This window comes from Myotis daubentonii, chromosome 6, assembly GCF_963259705.1.
Source record: "Myotis daubentonii chromosome 6, mMyoDau2.1, whole genome shotgun sequence".
Classification (NCBI taxonomy): Eukaryota; Metazoa; Chordata; class Mammalia; order Chiroptera; family Vespertilionidae; genus Myotis; species Myotis daubentonii.
In genome coordinates, this window is record NC_081845.1 from 79930483 (window position 1) to 79948675 (window position 18193).

The following is an 18193-nucleotide window of genomic DNA, read 5'->3' on the forward strand; positions in this document are numbered from 1 at the left end:
TATGTAAGCTTTAATAGAGCTATTTAATGCTGTATTTTATTACTGTTATTACTCTTAATAAGTCATATTCAATTACAAAACTTTCCTAACAATTAACAATGCTGACAGGACAGAGGTGTTGTTTGCTATGGGATTTCACCTCTTGAGAATTAAGAGCATACCCCTGTCTCTTGGTTCATACCAACTAGCAAAAGACTATCCAGAAAGAGCCCAAATCAACCTCTTTTTAAAATTTCTACACTTTCTAAATTTATAGCATGGCAAAAATACTTTTTTTTCCCAGTTTAATTCTCAAAAAGTGAGTAAAATACCACATGTTATTGGATTAAATACAATTAATCTATGCCAAATTTTTATCACGATGCCCAGCACAATATGAGTGCTCATAAAGGTTAGCAGATTTTTGTTTGTTATTATTCATTCAAGTTATTCATCTCTCATCCCTTGGAATAGACAGTTTGCCTGGGTTTTCATGATATGCTACCATCCTTAGTATTTCTATCCAGTCTTCTTTTCTGATCTTACCTAACACAGATTTTCTGAAGGAAGCCAGCTACTCCTTGCTTGAAGATCTGCTTTCTGCTCCAACACATTAAAATGTTAAGGGCTGGTATTTCTTTTGCCTTGGCTTTGGTAGATTGCCAGTATTTCTTACAAATGTCAGAAGAATGTTTTAGAAAATTAATGTTTAAGTTCCCTTAGCTATGTAATTTTTGTTGTCACTTAAAAATAGCTGCGATGATAATATCCATTACATGCTATCAGTCATTAAAACATTTGATCTGGGACATGTTCTTAGAAATTAGCCCAATTGCCTCAAACATAGGGAACCTGAGGACTGAAGGAGTTAGATGTCGTCTAAGGTCTCACAGCTAGCTGGGAACTGATCCATACATGTCCTTCTCCAATTCACCTCAGAATTATCTTAAAACTCGAATTGTGGCGTTGATCGTTTTCTTGTTCGATTTAGAAAATTAAAAAAAAAATTGTGAGGAGATAGAAGGTGATGGAATGCCCCAGACTGAATGTCCATTTGCATAGCACTTTTGAGTTTATGAAATCCATTTCTAAACATGGTTGCTCTTAATGATGCCTTGGTATGTGATGAGACTTTTTATGTTCACTTATACTGAAAGAAAACTTTTTTTATATCATTTAGCAACTTTTTCATTCTGCTTTTATGAATTTTAATACTCAGTAATCAGGGCTGCTGCCCCTATTATGCAAACCATTGAACTTACATGGATGGACTATAACAGCTTGGAAATGGCTGTTTAGGGTGCTTGGCTCACTGGTACTGAAGGACGGATTTTTTCCCTCTGCTTTGCTGTTCTGTGACCTCAGGTTTGTAATAAACACAAGAGTGGTGAAGGCATTTGGTACCATACTCCTTTAATTCCTTTCCTCCAGATGAAAGAAGAGAGGGAAAGAGGAAGGTACAAAGCAACGTCTTTGATCTCTAATTCTATATGGTTTTCTCCATTGTTATTTCAGAATATACCTAGAAACTTCCTTGGGGTGAGTGTGGTGAATTATAGAATTTCAGTATGAGAAAGAAACACTCCAACTCCTTGATTTTATAAATTCACAGTGATTAAAATGACTAGCCCAAGGCTATCCACTCCCTTATTTATTTATTTGTTAAATCTGGTGCTTTTTATTTTATTTTTGTAAAGAGATTCTCTGCAGAAAGGGTTTCAGACTTATAAGTGGCAAAGGTGGGGGAAAAACCCTAGAAAAACCTAGTTTTCTTTAGTCAAAGTCTAGAGTTTTCTCATAGCCATGAAGCTTCCCATAATACTATTGACCGTGTTGTTATAAACATCAACCAATAATTCATTTCTGAGTCTTTGACTTGATTTATTTAGTTTTTAATGTTGATTGAGCGTGCATTCTTTGGGAGCTGTTCTTCAACGTTGAGGTGAAATACCTGATTAACTGTCACAAAACATGTTACAAGGAATCCTATTAGTTTAGGGGTTATGCTTCCCCTAGGAATAATGTAATTGGTTTTTCCACATTATAAATTTACTCTAAAATCATTTTTCTTAGGTATATTTTACTCCCCCTTCCCCTTATTTTAATCCTCTATAACTGTTTTTTTACTTTTTGTTAATTAGTAAAGATTTTATGATTTCAAAAATAATGTGTGTATTCAATTTTTTGGGCCTTTAAATGTGGCCAGCTCTGTACAACTGTGGATAACCAATGGTACCTGATACAATTCCAGTAACATTTCCAAATAACGGTCCTGGCCAACTAGTCCCCAGCCAGTTTATGCTGGGAATTGCCATTGTTTCATAATTCCTTAGCTGAGTTTAGGATGTGGATATAGACAAGGGGTAACCCACTTGGTAGGTAACACATTTAAAAATATTTGTTATCCAATTAAATAATTGGGACTGATTGTTACCAGAGCTTGGATTGGCTGGAAGAGCACATTTTGATAGCGGGAAAGAGGTAAGAGTTGAAAATAATATTTAAGGACAGGTGGACTATGGCATAGGGACCAGCCTGGGGGCACTGTGAAGGTACTAGGTACCAAGGGGTGGGGGAAATATGAGTGTCAAAAGGGATTAGGAAGACAGTAAAATGGAAAAGAAAAGGCCCATAAATTTTTTTTTTAAAGCAAAACCAACCAACCTCATTCACTTTTTTCTTTATTCAACAATTTCTAGTCCCTACTATGTGCAAGACATTATGCTAGTCCTTTAAAATAGTGGTGGGTTTGTATTTTCATTCAATCCCCAAGTATAACCAGTGAGTTGGCTGTGAAATAAAACATCTGAGAAGTAGGAATATATTCAAAACCCGAAGGCAAAAATCCACAGTATTTGTACCTTTGCCTCGGTCTGTCTCTCTTCCCTTCTCTGACTGTGTTTTCAAGGGACACCATCAGGATGAAAGAGCAGAAGTGTGGATGTGGGAGTCGTGAGCTTTTTCCACCCACAGGATTGTCAACAGGTATGCACGCGGCATCTGTGACTACGGCCGAGCTGACAGGCTAGGAGCCAGCTGTGGCTTACACTTGAAAAAAAAAATAATACCCACTTAGGGGTATGGAATTATTTATCACTACTGGTGGAATTTTTGCCAAAGGCAAAAAATGAAAATATCCGATGAAAAATGTCCTCAATCCACAGCCCATCATACTCATGCACCATAGGAACCGATTAACTCCGAGACCAAGAATAACTAGGACTATAGTGATTACTATTATTATTTTGCTTTTTCAAGACATTGGGAATTATGGAATCAGAGCAAACACAGCAATTGACAGGGTTCCTAGGAGCAGCCTCTGTGGCAGAGCTTGTATGCATGACCAGTGTCTTCGAAGGAGCGTCTTTCCCTTCTTTTTTATTTCCTTTATTTTTCTATTCCTCTCTCGCTCTTTTCTTACCTGCAGTTATTATAGGGCCTAAGACAGGGGGGTGAAGATGGGGGTTGGTGGGGTAGAGACCTCCTGGCAGTATTTTTATGAACCTATGAGAGGAAGTTCTCTCTGGCTATGTTTATCTGCTGAACGTGTATTAATACACATTAAAACGTGGGGTCTACTATTATGTTCCTTATCTCAGGTTGTCTTATTTACGTATGATTATCCTGATGGACTGTGCATGTGCTGTCAACCCCTGCAAGGCACCCATATATCTGCAGCTGTGCACTTAGTGTGGGTTCTTGCCAGGTTTGCCTACGCATGTGGCCTTTTCACTGGATGGAGGCAAAGCAGCCTGCTGCCCAGGCTGGGTCTCTGTGAGCCTGGGCTACTGGATTTCTTTCCCTGCAGGAAAACAGCATGTGTGATCCAGTATTCAGCCTGTGCGGATAGTGTTCAGGCCTCGTGTTCCCTCTGGTTCTTACCTGAGACCCTGGCTTTCAGGTCTCAAGCTGGGTCTGAGGCTCTCCTGCGACCCAGCTGTCTCAGCCTGCCTTTCCCTCCTGGTGCACCTTGCTGTGTCTTTGGCATCTGGCCTGCTTCATTAGTGTGATTTGTTTAGTAAACCTCTGCTCTAGGTCCCGTTTCATATCATGTATCTGGGAATCGTTTCCGACCCCAATTCTTTGGATCCCATTTCTGAGCTTTCCTGAGTTTTGCAAACCAGTTGTGTCCACAAGAAGAACCTGTTCTTTAAAGTGACTGGGGTTAAGGTGCCAAGGCACCACTTTCTCAGAGAGAAATCGGCCTTTTTTCTTCTTTCCTTTATCCCTCTTTTCCTTCTTCTCTTCCTTCTCTGTTCAAATGTCTTTTTTCTCTTCCGTTCATATGTGTATGTTAAAAATTCCAGAATGGAATATTTGGGACTTACCTAATTATCAGGGGATATATGGTATCATGGATGGGGATTCTAATCATCTGACAAATTTAACCAATAAAAGTCCCCTTCTCCTAATTCTTTTCTAAGTAAAATATAATCCTACTGAAACAAATGTTGTACCTAAAGTTAGCTAAGATGCAAGGCCCAGATTTTGAGGAAGTTCTAGGTTAAGAATACAAACTTTGCTATCTTAAGAAAAAATGCTTTGGATGAAACCAAATAAATTAATAAAAATAGTTTCTCAAACTAAATATTTAGCGCACTTTTTAGTGTTCATGTACATACCCTTTTGGCTTCACATTTTATTCTAACAAAAACTATTTAACAATTTATAAGAAGCTTCTGGTTATATGTGAAATCTTTAAAATATTTTTATAGAAATATAGAAAATATTAATTTATTTGAAATGTAAACTGAGACATAATGTAGTGAGTCTTAAAACAATAAATCTCATAATGATATTTTTAAAAATATGAAATAGCATTTTATTGAGAACAATTTCTAGAATTTTAGATTTTTTCCCCACTTTTATAACTAACTCTTAAAAATAGTAAAAAAAAATCTCAATACATGTTCATATTTCTTCATCTTCAAACCTGAAATCCAGAAACCTCTGGGAACCATAAGTTTTTTAAAAAAAAATTATTTTCCATAAAAAATTGACCTGAATGGAGGAGGCTACTTCAGCCTTTATTCAACTTAGTTATTATGAATATTCATATGTTTCACTACAGAAACGTTAATGGGTTCAGTGATGATCCAGCCTTAGGCCCTATTGAGGGATCTACATAATACACAGTATGTAATCTTTTCAGTTTTACAAAATTCTGAATTATAAAATCTATCTGGCCCATATTTGGAATAAGGAATTATGGATTTATATGCAGATTATATTTCTACAGTAGATTGTAGTAGCTTTTTGAAATCCAACAGGAACAAATCACATTGGGAAAAGGAAATTGTGGGTTGGTCACTGAGAAACATAAAAACAAATGGAGTTTATTTTCCTGCCATACATACACACTAAAGAAACCATTTTGACATGATAGCACACTCTAGCATTGTTGTAGCCAAGTTGAAAATTAGGTGAATTATCTTTAGTGTATAACCTTATAAATCACCTTAAGGAAAAAGAAAAGACAAAACAAACTTTATAAGAAACTTTGATGCCTGGTTCATTTTTAAAATTCTATTTTATATATACAGGGTGGGACAAAAGTGGGTTTACAGTTGTTCATATGGAAAATAATACATAATGAATAAATGATAATACACGAATAAACTCTGTTTTGTGTACACACAACTATAAACCTACTTTTGCTACACTCTGTATTTGCTCCTGTGCAAAGGTAAATATATACAATACGAAAGGCCCGATGCACAAAATTCATGCAAGAGTAGGCCTTCCTTCCCTTGGCTGCTGGCACCGGCTTCCCTCTGGCACAGGAATCTGGGCTTCCCTCCGGCCGCTGGCAGGCACCTGGGACCTGGGCTTCCCTCGCAGCCCCGGCTTCATCCAGAAGGTCATCTGGTCTAATTAGCATATTATGCTTTTATTATTATAGATACTTATATATCTCTATGTAAAAGCCCAGAGACCAGAATGGCGGAACGACAGAACTACCAGTCACTATGACGTGCACTGCAATGGCCAACCGGCCCGATCAGGACCCCGATGGGCCACCCGCAACCTCTCGTTGCCCCTCCCCCTGGTTGGTTCCTCCCCCTGGCCGGCCCCCTGATAGGCCTCAATCACTGGCCAGGCTGAGGGACCCCACCCGTGCATGAATTCATGCACTGGGCCTCTAGTATTTATATATGCAATGTTTTTACTCTTTTCCAAAGGTAAAAATATATATACATACATAATTTTCTTTTTAATTTGAGGAGTTCCTATTAAGCATTTCTTTGAAATTCCCTGGGAAGTGCACAGCGCTCTGATCATCCTGGCTTATTTCTTCAGCCATGTGCTAAGACTATAGGAACCTTCACATGATTAATCAAGGGCCTCTCCTCACAAAATCCAATCCTGAAAACCTTTGACTGCTGCTTATCTGGGCAAACAAGGGGGGTTTGATCTCCATGTGCTCTGCTGAGCTTAATACTTTGCTACAGATACATATCAATACTCAATCCATACTTCTGCTCATATACATCTGAAGAAAACTAGGGAACAAGAGTTTTCATGATCCTAACAATTGCTGTCCTGAACTTTTGGATACTTAGTACCACATATTTATGCAGATGAGATTCCATTGCATGTAGAAGTATCACTTTCAAAGCAACATTTTAAATTTAAAAGCATATTGTTGCTAATCATGAAAGTTCTGCAAATTATTCAGTCTGTATCTTTTTGGTATTTTAATACTACATTCTCTAATTAATATTCATTTAATGTCTATAAATGTAACAATTATTTTGAAAACTCCAAAGCAAAATATTAACAAGAATATTTATTTGTCCAAACATCTTAATAAGCATAAAAAATGATTTATGTGTGTGATATCTAGATAGATGTAGATACATCCATAGCTAGTATATACACATATTATGTAAGTACATAAGTATGTCATCCTATCTAATAAAAGAGAAACATGGTAATTGGCGTACGACCGATACCCTTTTCATTGGCTAATCAGCGAGTTATGCAAATTAACTGTCAGCCAAGATGGCGGCCGGCAGCCAGGCAGCTTGAAACTAACATGAGGCTTGGTTGCCTCAGTGACGGAGGAAACCAACGTTCCCGCCTGCCGCTGCCTCTGAGCTGGCAGTTTAAGAAACTCTGTAACAAATACGCCCAACTTCAGCCAGCGGATTCGTAACATTGTATGCAAAGGCCAGAAACCTACTTTCAGCCGGAGGCCTAAGAGCTGGAGCCAAGCCTCAAGCTAAAGCTGGCACAGAATTAAAAAAAAAAAAAAGGAAAAAAGGAGCGTTTGGGAGTTCAGTCACCCCCAGCCTGAAAACAGCCCTTAGCCCCTCACCCAGACTGGCCAGGCACCCGAGTGGGGACCCCCACCCTGATCCAGAACACCCTTCAGGGCAAACCAGCCGGCCCCACCCATGCACCAGGCCTCTACCCTATATAGTAAAAGGGTAATATGCCTCCCAGCACTGGGATCAGCGGAGCCGTGAGGCCTCCCAGCACTGGAATCAGCATGACAGGGGGCAGCACCCAAACCCCCTGATCGCCCTGCGGCTCTGTGTGTGACAGGGGGCGGGGCCACAACCTCCCTATCCACCCTGCTCTGTGCCTGATACGGGGGAGCTCCCCCCCCCCCCCCCCACGGGCCCTGCTCTGTGTGTGACGGGGTAGAGCCATAACCTCCCCATCGACCCTGCCTTGAGTGTGACAGGGGACAGTGCCCCAATCCCCCAATCGGCCCTACCCTGAGCGTGACTGAGGGTGGCATTGCAACCTCCCAATCTGCCCTGCTCTGTGCATGACAGGGGGCGGCGCCCCAACTCCCCAATCAGCCCTGCTCTGAGCCTGACCAGGGGCTGCACCTAGGGATTGGGCCTGCCCTCTGCCACCCGGGAGCAGGCCTAAGCCAGCAGGTCGTTATCTCCCAAGGGGTCCCAGACTGCTAGAGGGCACAGGCCAGGCTGAGGGACCCCCCTCCCCCCCCGAGTGCACAAATTTTTGTGCACCGGGCCTCTAGTTATATATATATGTATATAACCATGCTATTTAAGAAATTACTACCAGTGCAATAATTTTTGTAAATTATATTCTTCTTCACTTCATTCTTTTTTTTTTTTTTAAAGTCTTCTGATATATTTCTGACCAAGGCCAGATAACTCTCCTATACATACAAAATAAAAAATGAGCAAAGCAAGCCAGAAGCAAGTTGCGTTTAGTGAAGATCATAGGGGTCCAGCCATTTCTGCTAATCACCTGTAGCTCTCATTTTGCCTCCCCTCTCCTCACTACCTTTTATAATTTCCTCAGGTTTAGCTTTGCTGGCCATAGCTTTTGCGGCTTACCCAGCCTGGTTCTCCCACTTCTCTCTACCACCCCTCTCTGCCTTAATGCACCACTTTGAACATCTGGATCCCCCACATAGCTTTTCTAACAGCCCACATGTGACACTGCCTTAATCTTCAGCTGAGGCCCCCTCAGCTTGTACAGATAAATGTTAGCTAGAGTGGTCTCTGTCTGAGGCTCCATTATCATCACCATCAGTATATATAAGAAAGAGGACAGAATTCTTCCTATTTGAGTAACAGGAATTTGTTTCAAAAAGTGAAGACATTTTTTCCAAGGTGTTTATTTTCACTGTTTGACTCTTTAAGAGAAGACTTCGGAGAACCAATATGGCTTTATTCTAACCACGGGATAGTTTTCCTTAGGAGAACAGCACATTGTTCTTTTCACCCAGAGGCTAGGGCTGTATGTTTTCTTTTCAATTTGAGAAGTCAGTGTGGCACTGCCTATAACGACCCTACCAACAAAATTCCAGGGCCATACCCTAAGGTAAGAAAGGCACAGAGCGGCCCAAATAGGAAATATGCAACTGGAGAAACTCTTCCAAGGGTCTATACATCACCACCACCACCACCACCACCACCACCACCGTGGATGAAAGAGGCCACATGCTGACCTGACAAGCTCAGGGGAGGCCTGCGTGTTGGTCTTGCAAACTCAGAGACCTAAAGTAACCACAAAGGATGGTCTGAAATTAAACTTTAAAAGCAGTTATGGTGGGCAGTTATGTCCTAGGCTGGTATCTTCACTGACAAGGTCAACCTTTACCTTAACTGAGCCTATTGTCTTTTTGCATCTATGAAAACATACCCTTGAAATGTTTGGGTAACTTGTAATTTCCCTTTTTCTGGACTCCCTTGGGGCACAACCAAATGTGCTGGGCGCCAGGACAGATACCACAAATTCTTTCATTATCATGTTACTTGTTCCTGCACCCACCTAAGTATGTGTCCATCATTTTACTTTTTATCCAATCCCAGGGGTTCCTCCCGACCCCCCACTTTGCTTTGTCCCACCTCCTTATTCTGTCACCAGTGAATTTCATGTAATCCACTTATGTTCCTCCTTTGATTGCAAATGTATAAATACAAACGTAACCCGCCATTCTCCGGAGCACTATCTCAATTTGTTGAGGCTCTGCTTCCCGACATATGTCGACAGTTTGGCTCAAATAAACTCACAAAAATTCTTTACAGGTTTCAATGGTTTTTTTACATTAACACTACAAAAAAGAAAAAGAAAAAAAGGCTTCTTTCTTTTAGTTAGACTCTAACTAAACTGTTAGAAATTTGGTTTTGAAAGTCACCAAGTAACTTTCAGGTATTCAATGAAGTTTCTGATAAACTTTGAGAAGTCGGACAAGAAGTCTTTCCTTCCGGAAGGGTGATACATTAACGGTTCTTTCTTAATGTGGAGGACTAGAGGCAGGAAGAAGACATGTTCAGGCAGACACTCCATCTCTGGAGGGGTGAGGGTTTTGCACAGGACCTCACAACACCGGGGGAGATGATGGCATCCCCACCCAGGAGCTTCTGCTGCTTCAGCTGTTTATTTATTACTAGAGGCCTGGTGTACAAAAATTTGTGCACTCGGGAGCAGGGGGTCCCCTCAGCCTGGCCTATGCCCTCTTGCAGTTTGGGACCCCTCGGAGGATGTCCACCTGCTGGCTTAGGCCTGCTCCCTGGGGGATCGGGCCCAAGCTGGCAGTCAGACATCCCTCTGGCAGCCCGACAGCCCTCGGGGGATGTCCACTTGCCAGCTGGGAGCAGGCCTAAGCTGCAGTCGGACATCCTTAGCGCTGCTGAGGAGGTGGGAGAGGCTCCCACCACCACCGCTGTACTAGCAGCCGTCAACTTGGCTTGTGGCTGAGCAGAGGTCCCCCTGTGGGAGCGCACTGACCACCAAGGAGCAGCTCCTGCATTCAGCATCTGCCCCCTGGTGGTCAGTGTGTGTCATAGTGAGCAGTCATTCCCAGTCATTCTGCTGTTAGGGTCAGTTTGCATATTACCTTTTTATTATATAGATTATTTTGAGGGACTCAGAAGCCAGGTTGCTACAGCTGCACAAAGCTAAAGCAGCTCCTGTGCTCAGTTTAATCTGAGCACCACAGCAGGTCACTAGTTTAAAGAATACACTTTGTAAATATCAATGTGAAGAAGTTTGTCCACTTGGGATCATGGTGATCCTGGGCATTCACTGAGTAATTATTTGCTGTACTGATGATGCCACAAAATGCTCAAAGTTACCTGCTGGACATCTTTAAACCTTTCAGAGGAACAAAATAATTTTAAACTAACAAAATATTTTGGAAATTTCAGACTTTCTGTACTTTGGGTAAATTTTTTTTGAATGTGCTATAAAACATGTACTCTCTACTCTCTCACATTCTCTTTGGTGAGGCATCCTTGTATCTGTTTTTCCAACATGAAAACTTAGAGAGAGGGTAAGTGACTTGTCCAGTATCACACAGTGAGTCAGAGGGAAGGTTCCTATATGTTCTAGAATTCATCTTCAAAATTTTACATGCTTTTCCTGCAACCAAATAACATCTTGAGAATAGACATCACTTCTTAATACCATGGCACTTGGAATTTATTTAGTGCCTTCGGGAAATAACTCCCATTTCTCTGCGAATTTCACCAGGTAGTGGCACTTGATTAGATATTTTAATGAAATATCATGAGTTGCTGTAACCCCACTCAACCTCATCTGTAGAGTGAAAATACTGACTTATTCTTGGAACTCTCCAATCTTAACTGCCCTTCAATGATCATTGGCTGTAGTGTGGGAAAGGTTACAAACTGTTCCGGGCAGGTCCATCATCCACAATACATCATGTGCCCAGTAACTTCTCAGAATAACTTGGGTTTATTTCTCTTTCGCTCTGAAAAGCCAAGTGATCCCTTAGGAAAGAAATCTCAAAATCCATGTTACCAAAAGTTCTGGAAAGCTTAGAAAAGAAGTCAAACATTCCACACTCGCAGATCAGACTGCAAAATATCTTGACTGCTAGAGAATCCTTGGGGAGATCACCTATGAAAAAATATATTCCAATGCAATGCTGTCTCCGGAGGAGGGTGAACCACACAGAGTCTCAAATCCTGAAAATAGGACACTCTCCTGGCACTCCCTCCTGAAAAAATAGCTACTTGTTGGAGAAGAAAAAATCCTGCAATTATCCTCCACCAGGTTTCTGGAATCCAGCTCACCTAAGCTAGTTTTTTTCCTTCCTACTCTGAGAGCACAATGAATGCCGCCGTCAGAGGACTAATGGTCCTTTCTCCCCCACATTGTGTCGCTTCCTCCCGCATGAAACCTGAAGCAGGGGACTGGAGAGGTTTCAGGAGCCTCTTCCCGCGATCACTTCACAGGCTGCAAGGTGACAGCTTCGCCAGGGACTAATGCAGTCCGACATAATTGAATGTGGCCTGGAGCAAAGCAGCTGCCTGCAGCCACTCTTGATTGTAGCTGTCATCAGGTAGCGCCTGCTGCCGGGAAGTACATTCCAGCGGAGCGCGTCCCACCACTCAGCGCCGCGGTGATAGCTTATTTACCCTCGCGCGGCGACCACAGTTTTGTAGTTAACAATTGTCAGAATCACACCGCTGAGTGAGTGCAGACGCCGGGCCTTTGAATTATCAATAATCTTTTTAGTGGTCGCGCTTTCTCCCTCTTTCTCCCTTGCTCCCTTTCCTCTGGAATGAAATTGTACCCCAGAAATGTTTACTTGCCAGAACTGGACTTGATTTAAAAGTCCTACTCCATCTGCTTTTTTTTTTTTTTTTTTTTTTTACTTTGTTTCATTTGCTGGATTTGGCATTTCTCTACATACCAAACAACAGGAAAAAAAAAAAAAAAAACACCCGAAAAATGCTCCTACTTCTTCTGTGTATTACATCTCACAAGATCATCTGCCATATTCAGACTTATTAGTAGAGTTAAAAGTATTTGACATTTCTGGATTTCTGTATGTGATTACGAAAGCTCATGTATGCTAATGAATAATGATTCAAAGTATTTTATATGCTTTCTTCCAACTAGATAGACACAGATTATTTTAGGGGGCCAGGTTAAAGTCTGTGCAAATAATTTCAGGGTAAGCATGTTATATGCAAATAAAGTAATATGCAATAAAATAAACATGTAGGTATGTATTTAGTATTTGGACATTTACCTATAAAAAAGCAAGCTGTGTCATTCAGTAACTTGAGGTACAAGTGAATTGAAGATGGAAAAAAAATCAGAATGATTTGGTTTTTGTAAATTATTTTGTTTTATTAATTTTGTATTCTTGATTTAATTATTTAGTGTTTTAAAATCATATACATATCTCTAATTTATTTGCACCCACTTGACTTTAAGATACAAATAAAATTCCTCACATAACATTTGCTGCAATTAATCTTTTCTTAGAATTAAATTCTAATAGTGGATTGTGGTGTGAGCTTTATATTACAGAAAGGTAAATGCTGATGTTCCTAAGACTAATTGAAACATACAGATGTCAGATGTTAATGCTAAAAAAAGGAGAGCTGAATTCTTGAAACCAATGTAAAATTTACTCTTTCCTTGCAAAGTTCTATTGTTTCCTCACTACCACACCCCATCCAATTGTTAGTTTCTCTAATTAAATATTGTTTATATCGACCTGCTGTGGTATCAATGCAACCCCTTAGCTCCTTGGGGGGTAGGAGAGTAGGGGTGGGGGTGGGAGAGTAGTGGGGTGGGAATGGATTCTTAAGTATTTGATAAAAATATTTCAAATCTGTGGCTAAGGTAATATCTGAATGACCAGGTTAAAATGCAGCCAGATTGTCATTTGATTAGAACACTAGTACCAATATTTTTGTTCTTTGCTGTAAAGCTAAGTCATGGCTAAATCAGGTACTATTTACTATTCAGCCCCATAGATCCATGTTTCTAAACTTAACCAGGGTGTGGAAAGTCAAACTGTATTATCTGCTGAATTCTAACAGTAAGATAGACAATAAAAGTGGATTTTCAAATCATAAAATATCCCCTTTAAGGTCCCTATAATTGGGATAGAGGAGCAGAGATTCACATTTAAGTGTGAGGTGCAGTTTTAGAAAAAAATGGCAACATCCAAAGTGGACGGCTTCTTCTCAGATGGGCATGCACAGTGCAGAAGTTTGCTATCATAAGGATTAAAGCCCAGTTCTGATTCATAAATGGTAAGTCACCAAGGTGCCCTCTCCTACTCACCCTGGAAACAAATGAGAGATCATGTTATGCTCCTCCATCAAAATTCTTCTATTAACCTGATCATTTAGAAGCAATAGAGAGTGTCCACGTTGAAGTCCATCTATCTTCAGAGGTTCAATGTCATGCGTTGCTGTTCACAGCCTACTTTACTTTGCCTGAAAAATAAAATGCATATCTGTGATTACCTTTTAGATATTAATATGCATCCACTTAAGTATATAAATATAACAATAATATCTACACATATAAATACAAAAAAAGTTCTCAATGAAAGGGTACACGAAATTTAATTAGTAAATGAATCCAAAGTGTATTAGGAGAGATGGTGGTTAGAATTTGAGTTGGGAATGTTTTGATACCACGAAACGTCTTTTCATGTAGTTTCTACACAGATAGAAGAAGTGGTCTGCAAACATTCCAGGACCCTAAACTTTTTATTTTAATTATTGAGAGCATGGCATTAGTCTTAGATGTAGGACATAATGATCTCATATATATGTCTATTTTGTGAAATGGCTACCATCCACCCATTTAGTTAACACCCATCAGCACACACAGATACAATTTATTTTTTCCCTCGGGAGGAGAACTTTCACAATCAGCTCTCCTAGCTGTGATGTGTCAACACTGCAGTGCAATGTCTAACACATTGTTTTATAGATGCTCTCTTTGCCAGGGTATGTTCATTGCAAATCACAGTCGAAATTATTTGCTAGTGATTCTTCTATTTTAGTTTTTAAAAATATACTTTTTGTATTCTTTCACGTGTGTGGTCAAGGGCAGTCTATTTTTTTTTCTCAACAAATGAGGACTATGCGTGTTTACCTGGCCAGATAGGTGTAGGCAATCTATATTCTTCCTGTACTTTGCTTTAAAACTCATTGCATTATACTGTCAGTGATCAGTCAACTTACCATTAATCAAGATAACAGATACCAGCAGCAACTGTAGCTTTTTAAAACTTATCTCACATTATTTAGTAACTTTAAGCACGTTTGGCAATGGAGATATATAGGAGTGCTTTCAGGTGATTAACTTAGAGCTTCCACTGTAAAACAGGAAAATAGTTATAAGCTATAGGCAGAACTGATCACCATCATACGCTGTTTAAGACGAACTTTTAAAGTGACATCAGGACTAGTGAAAACAGGGGGCCAGGGGCACGGGACCAAACATCGTTCCATCTTTTAAAATACCTCCGTGGGGTGCAGCCCTCTTGGTGAGCCAGGGGAAGGCAAGGCTTGAGCCCGGTGCTTGCTACCTGGCTGGGGACAATGAGCCTGTTCATCGCTGCGGAGAGACACAACTTTGCTGTATTTCCACGAACATGAAAAAGGTGTATTTTTAGGAGTCGGCCAACTATGACTAGTCTGCTGTCAGGTTGTATTTAGATTTGGGGAAGGCTGGGTGAGGATTGAAACCACTTGTTTCTCTCTCTTTCTCTACTTGTCACTGCAATAAAGTTGGCTCTGGCTCCAGGGAGCCCTCGGTAAAGTACAATGCCCAGGGCTATGGGAGATGGAGGCCTCAATAACTGATATGAAAGGTCCTTAATTAAGCACTTAGCATTTCAAGGCAGTCATCACGGCTCGCCCACAGCCGAGCTGGCAGTCCGTCACCGCCGATAGGCCACCTAGAAGACTAACGTGAGTTGAGCTCAGTCTTTTGTACTGGAGGCGAGCCGCCCGGAGGCATAGGCTGATCCGGTGACCCTCCCAGATACACTTTCTCTGCCGGAAGGAACGGGATATCGGATGTGACAACACCGCAGCCAGGGAAAGGATTTCCCCGCCCCCCATCCCAGTCCCCCGCCCCACCTCCCCCCAAGATCAGGGATTTGAGGAGAAAGTTAGAATGACAGTGGCACTTTCTTGGCTCAGCAGATCAGTATGAATATCACTGAACCCAATGAATGAATAATGATGAATGTATTATGAAGCAAAAGCGAAACCCCCTCATTGCAAAATGTCAATTATTCTGCAATTACCCAGGGCCCCGAAAAAGTTAAATAGGAAAGAAACATTTCCTTTCTCCTCCTCCCCACCCCAGCACATATTGCTCTGGGCATGAGAAACCAGAATCAACATAAATGTTTGGGGAAGTTTATCTTTGTATTAAGGAGCTGGGGGACTTGGCAGCATTAAAATGGAAAGGGTTAATGGAATGAACTATAGATTAAATTGTAAAGCAATCAAAGAAAACCAAACAGTTTATAGCAGACAACCATCTTCTGGTGTTTGGGTCTGTGTCAAGCCATGGATGTGGAAAATTAAAGCCATACTGAGAAGGGAAATGAACCATGTCTAATACATCCCCAGCAATAAAATGTTTTCACTAGGACTGTAAAACTGGGGCTTACATTAGGAAAAAGAAAATCAAACTATATGTCAATTCCACATCATGGGACATGAAGTGTCCACAAAAATTTATATTACTATTTAGAAGTGTTTCATTCTGGTGTTTTATTGTGATTGGATGCGCCCTCCTCAGTATCTTTTGACTGGTATGAAAATGATTTGAACTACTTTTTTAGCATTTATTTTACATCTATTACCTGTTCTATTACTTTTTATTATTTTATTGTGCTTGTGTAGAGGATTTTGCACAGTTTTCATTATAATGTAACATTAAGTCAATTTATTTGTGTATTACATGCTGTATAATTGCACCTTTTTCTAGAACAATTTGGATTTCATTATCTAACAAATCAGCACTGTTACATTTCTAAAAGCTCTTGTTAGCAATCAAGTGCATTTTCAAAGTAGGACAACAGAGGTCAAGTTTGCACTAAAAAGATTCCTCAATAATGCTGGGACTATTTGAACATCGGGTGAAGGTCATATTGAAAAGAGGGAAAGGCTTGTTTCTTTGAGAAAATATTTAATTATTCACTATTGTACTAGGTTAAGATCAATAAGGATCAATACTGCAAGAAAAGAAATCTTGTAGAACAAAGGGTTCTGACATGGAACAGATAAGAGTGAGATATAGATCATGGAATATACAAATTAATCCAGGAAAAATGTCAATTGTAACTGTGTTTGGTTTATTATTATAAAGGCTATCAAGATACCATTTGGATGCTTAGTTTACAAAGGCTATAAATTGTAAAACTACCAGGCACAATGACGTGTACATATGTTTTTACATAGCTATTTTCATAAACTGGTCTATGCCTAACACAGAGGTGGCATAAATTATTTCAGCAGTCATGTAGGTAAAGTGTAAAACACTGAAAAAGAAAAATAAAAGCCCTGCGATCACTAAGAAGTTGATTAAGTTGTCAAATCATTAACAGAATATGGATTGATGTTTTATAGGCATAATTATATTTTACATTTTTCATAAATTAGGATGTAAAGATGGTAAGATCTTTGAGACTACATTTCTAGACTACATACTGGCTATTTATCCCATATTATTTTGGGGTGTTTGTTAACTTCTCATGAGTGTTTGCCTTTTTGTTCTCATTGGACCTGTAGCAGTCAAGATAGTGACCACCTGATACTTCTACAGTAGTACCCCTCATCTGTGGTTTCAGTTACCTGTGGTCAACTATGGTCCAAAAATATTAAATGGAAAATGCCATAACTAATTCATAAGAATCCATGCTGTGTGCACAATACAGTGAAATATTTTGTGAGAGACCATATTCACATAATTTGAATTGCATTATCCTATCTAATAAAGAGGGAATATGCTGATTGACTGCCACTCCCTCAAAGATGGCCGGCAGGAGAGGGCAATTAGGGGCAACCAGGCCAGCAAGGGAGGGCAGTTGGGGGCGATTGGGCTGGCAGGGGAGCAGTTAGGCATTGATCAGGCTGACAGGGGAGTGGTTAGGGAGTGATCATGCTGGCAGGCAGAAGCAGTTAGGGGCAATCAGGCAGGCAGGCGAGTGGTTGGGAGCCAGCAGTTCTGGATTGTGAGAGGTATGTCCGAATGCCAGTGTGGGATCGGGCCTAAACTGGCAGTTGGACATCCCCCAAGGGGTCCCAGATTGGAGAGGGTGCAGGCTGGGCTGAGGGACACACCCTCCTTCCTCCCCCCAGTGAATGAATTTCGTGCACCGGGCCTCTAGTCCTAGATAATAAAAGGGTAATATGCAAATTGACCCTATCAGCAGAACTACCAGTCACTATGACACTCACTGACCACCAGGGGGCAGACACTCCATGAAGGAGCTGCCCTCTGATGGTCAGTGCACTCCCGCAGGGGGAGCTGCTCAACTACAAGCTGGGCTGACAGCTGCAAGCACGCAGCAGTGGTGGTGGGAGCCTCTCTAGCTTCTGCAGCAGCGCTAAGGATGTCTTACTGTGGCTGAGGGCTCCTGGGCTACCAGAGGGATGTCTGACTGCCAGCTTAGGCCCGATCACCTGGGGAGTAGGCCTAAGCTGGCAGGTGGACATCCCCCGAGGGGTCCCGGAATGCGAGAGGGTGCAGACCGGGCTGAGGGACCTGCCCCTAAAGCCCCAGTGAATTTCATGCTCCGGGCCTCTAGTACTGTTATAATTGCTGTATTTTATTACTAGTTATTGTTGTTAATTTCTCACTGTGCCAAATTTATAAATTGAGCTTTAACATAGTATATATAGGGTTCTGTACTATCTGTGGTTCAGGCATCCACTGGGAGTCTTGGAATGTATTCCCTGTGGATAACAGGGGA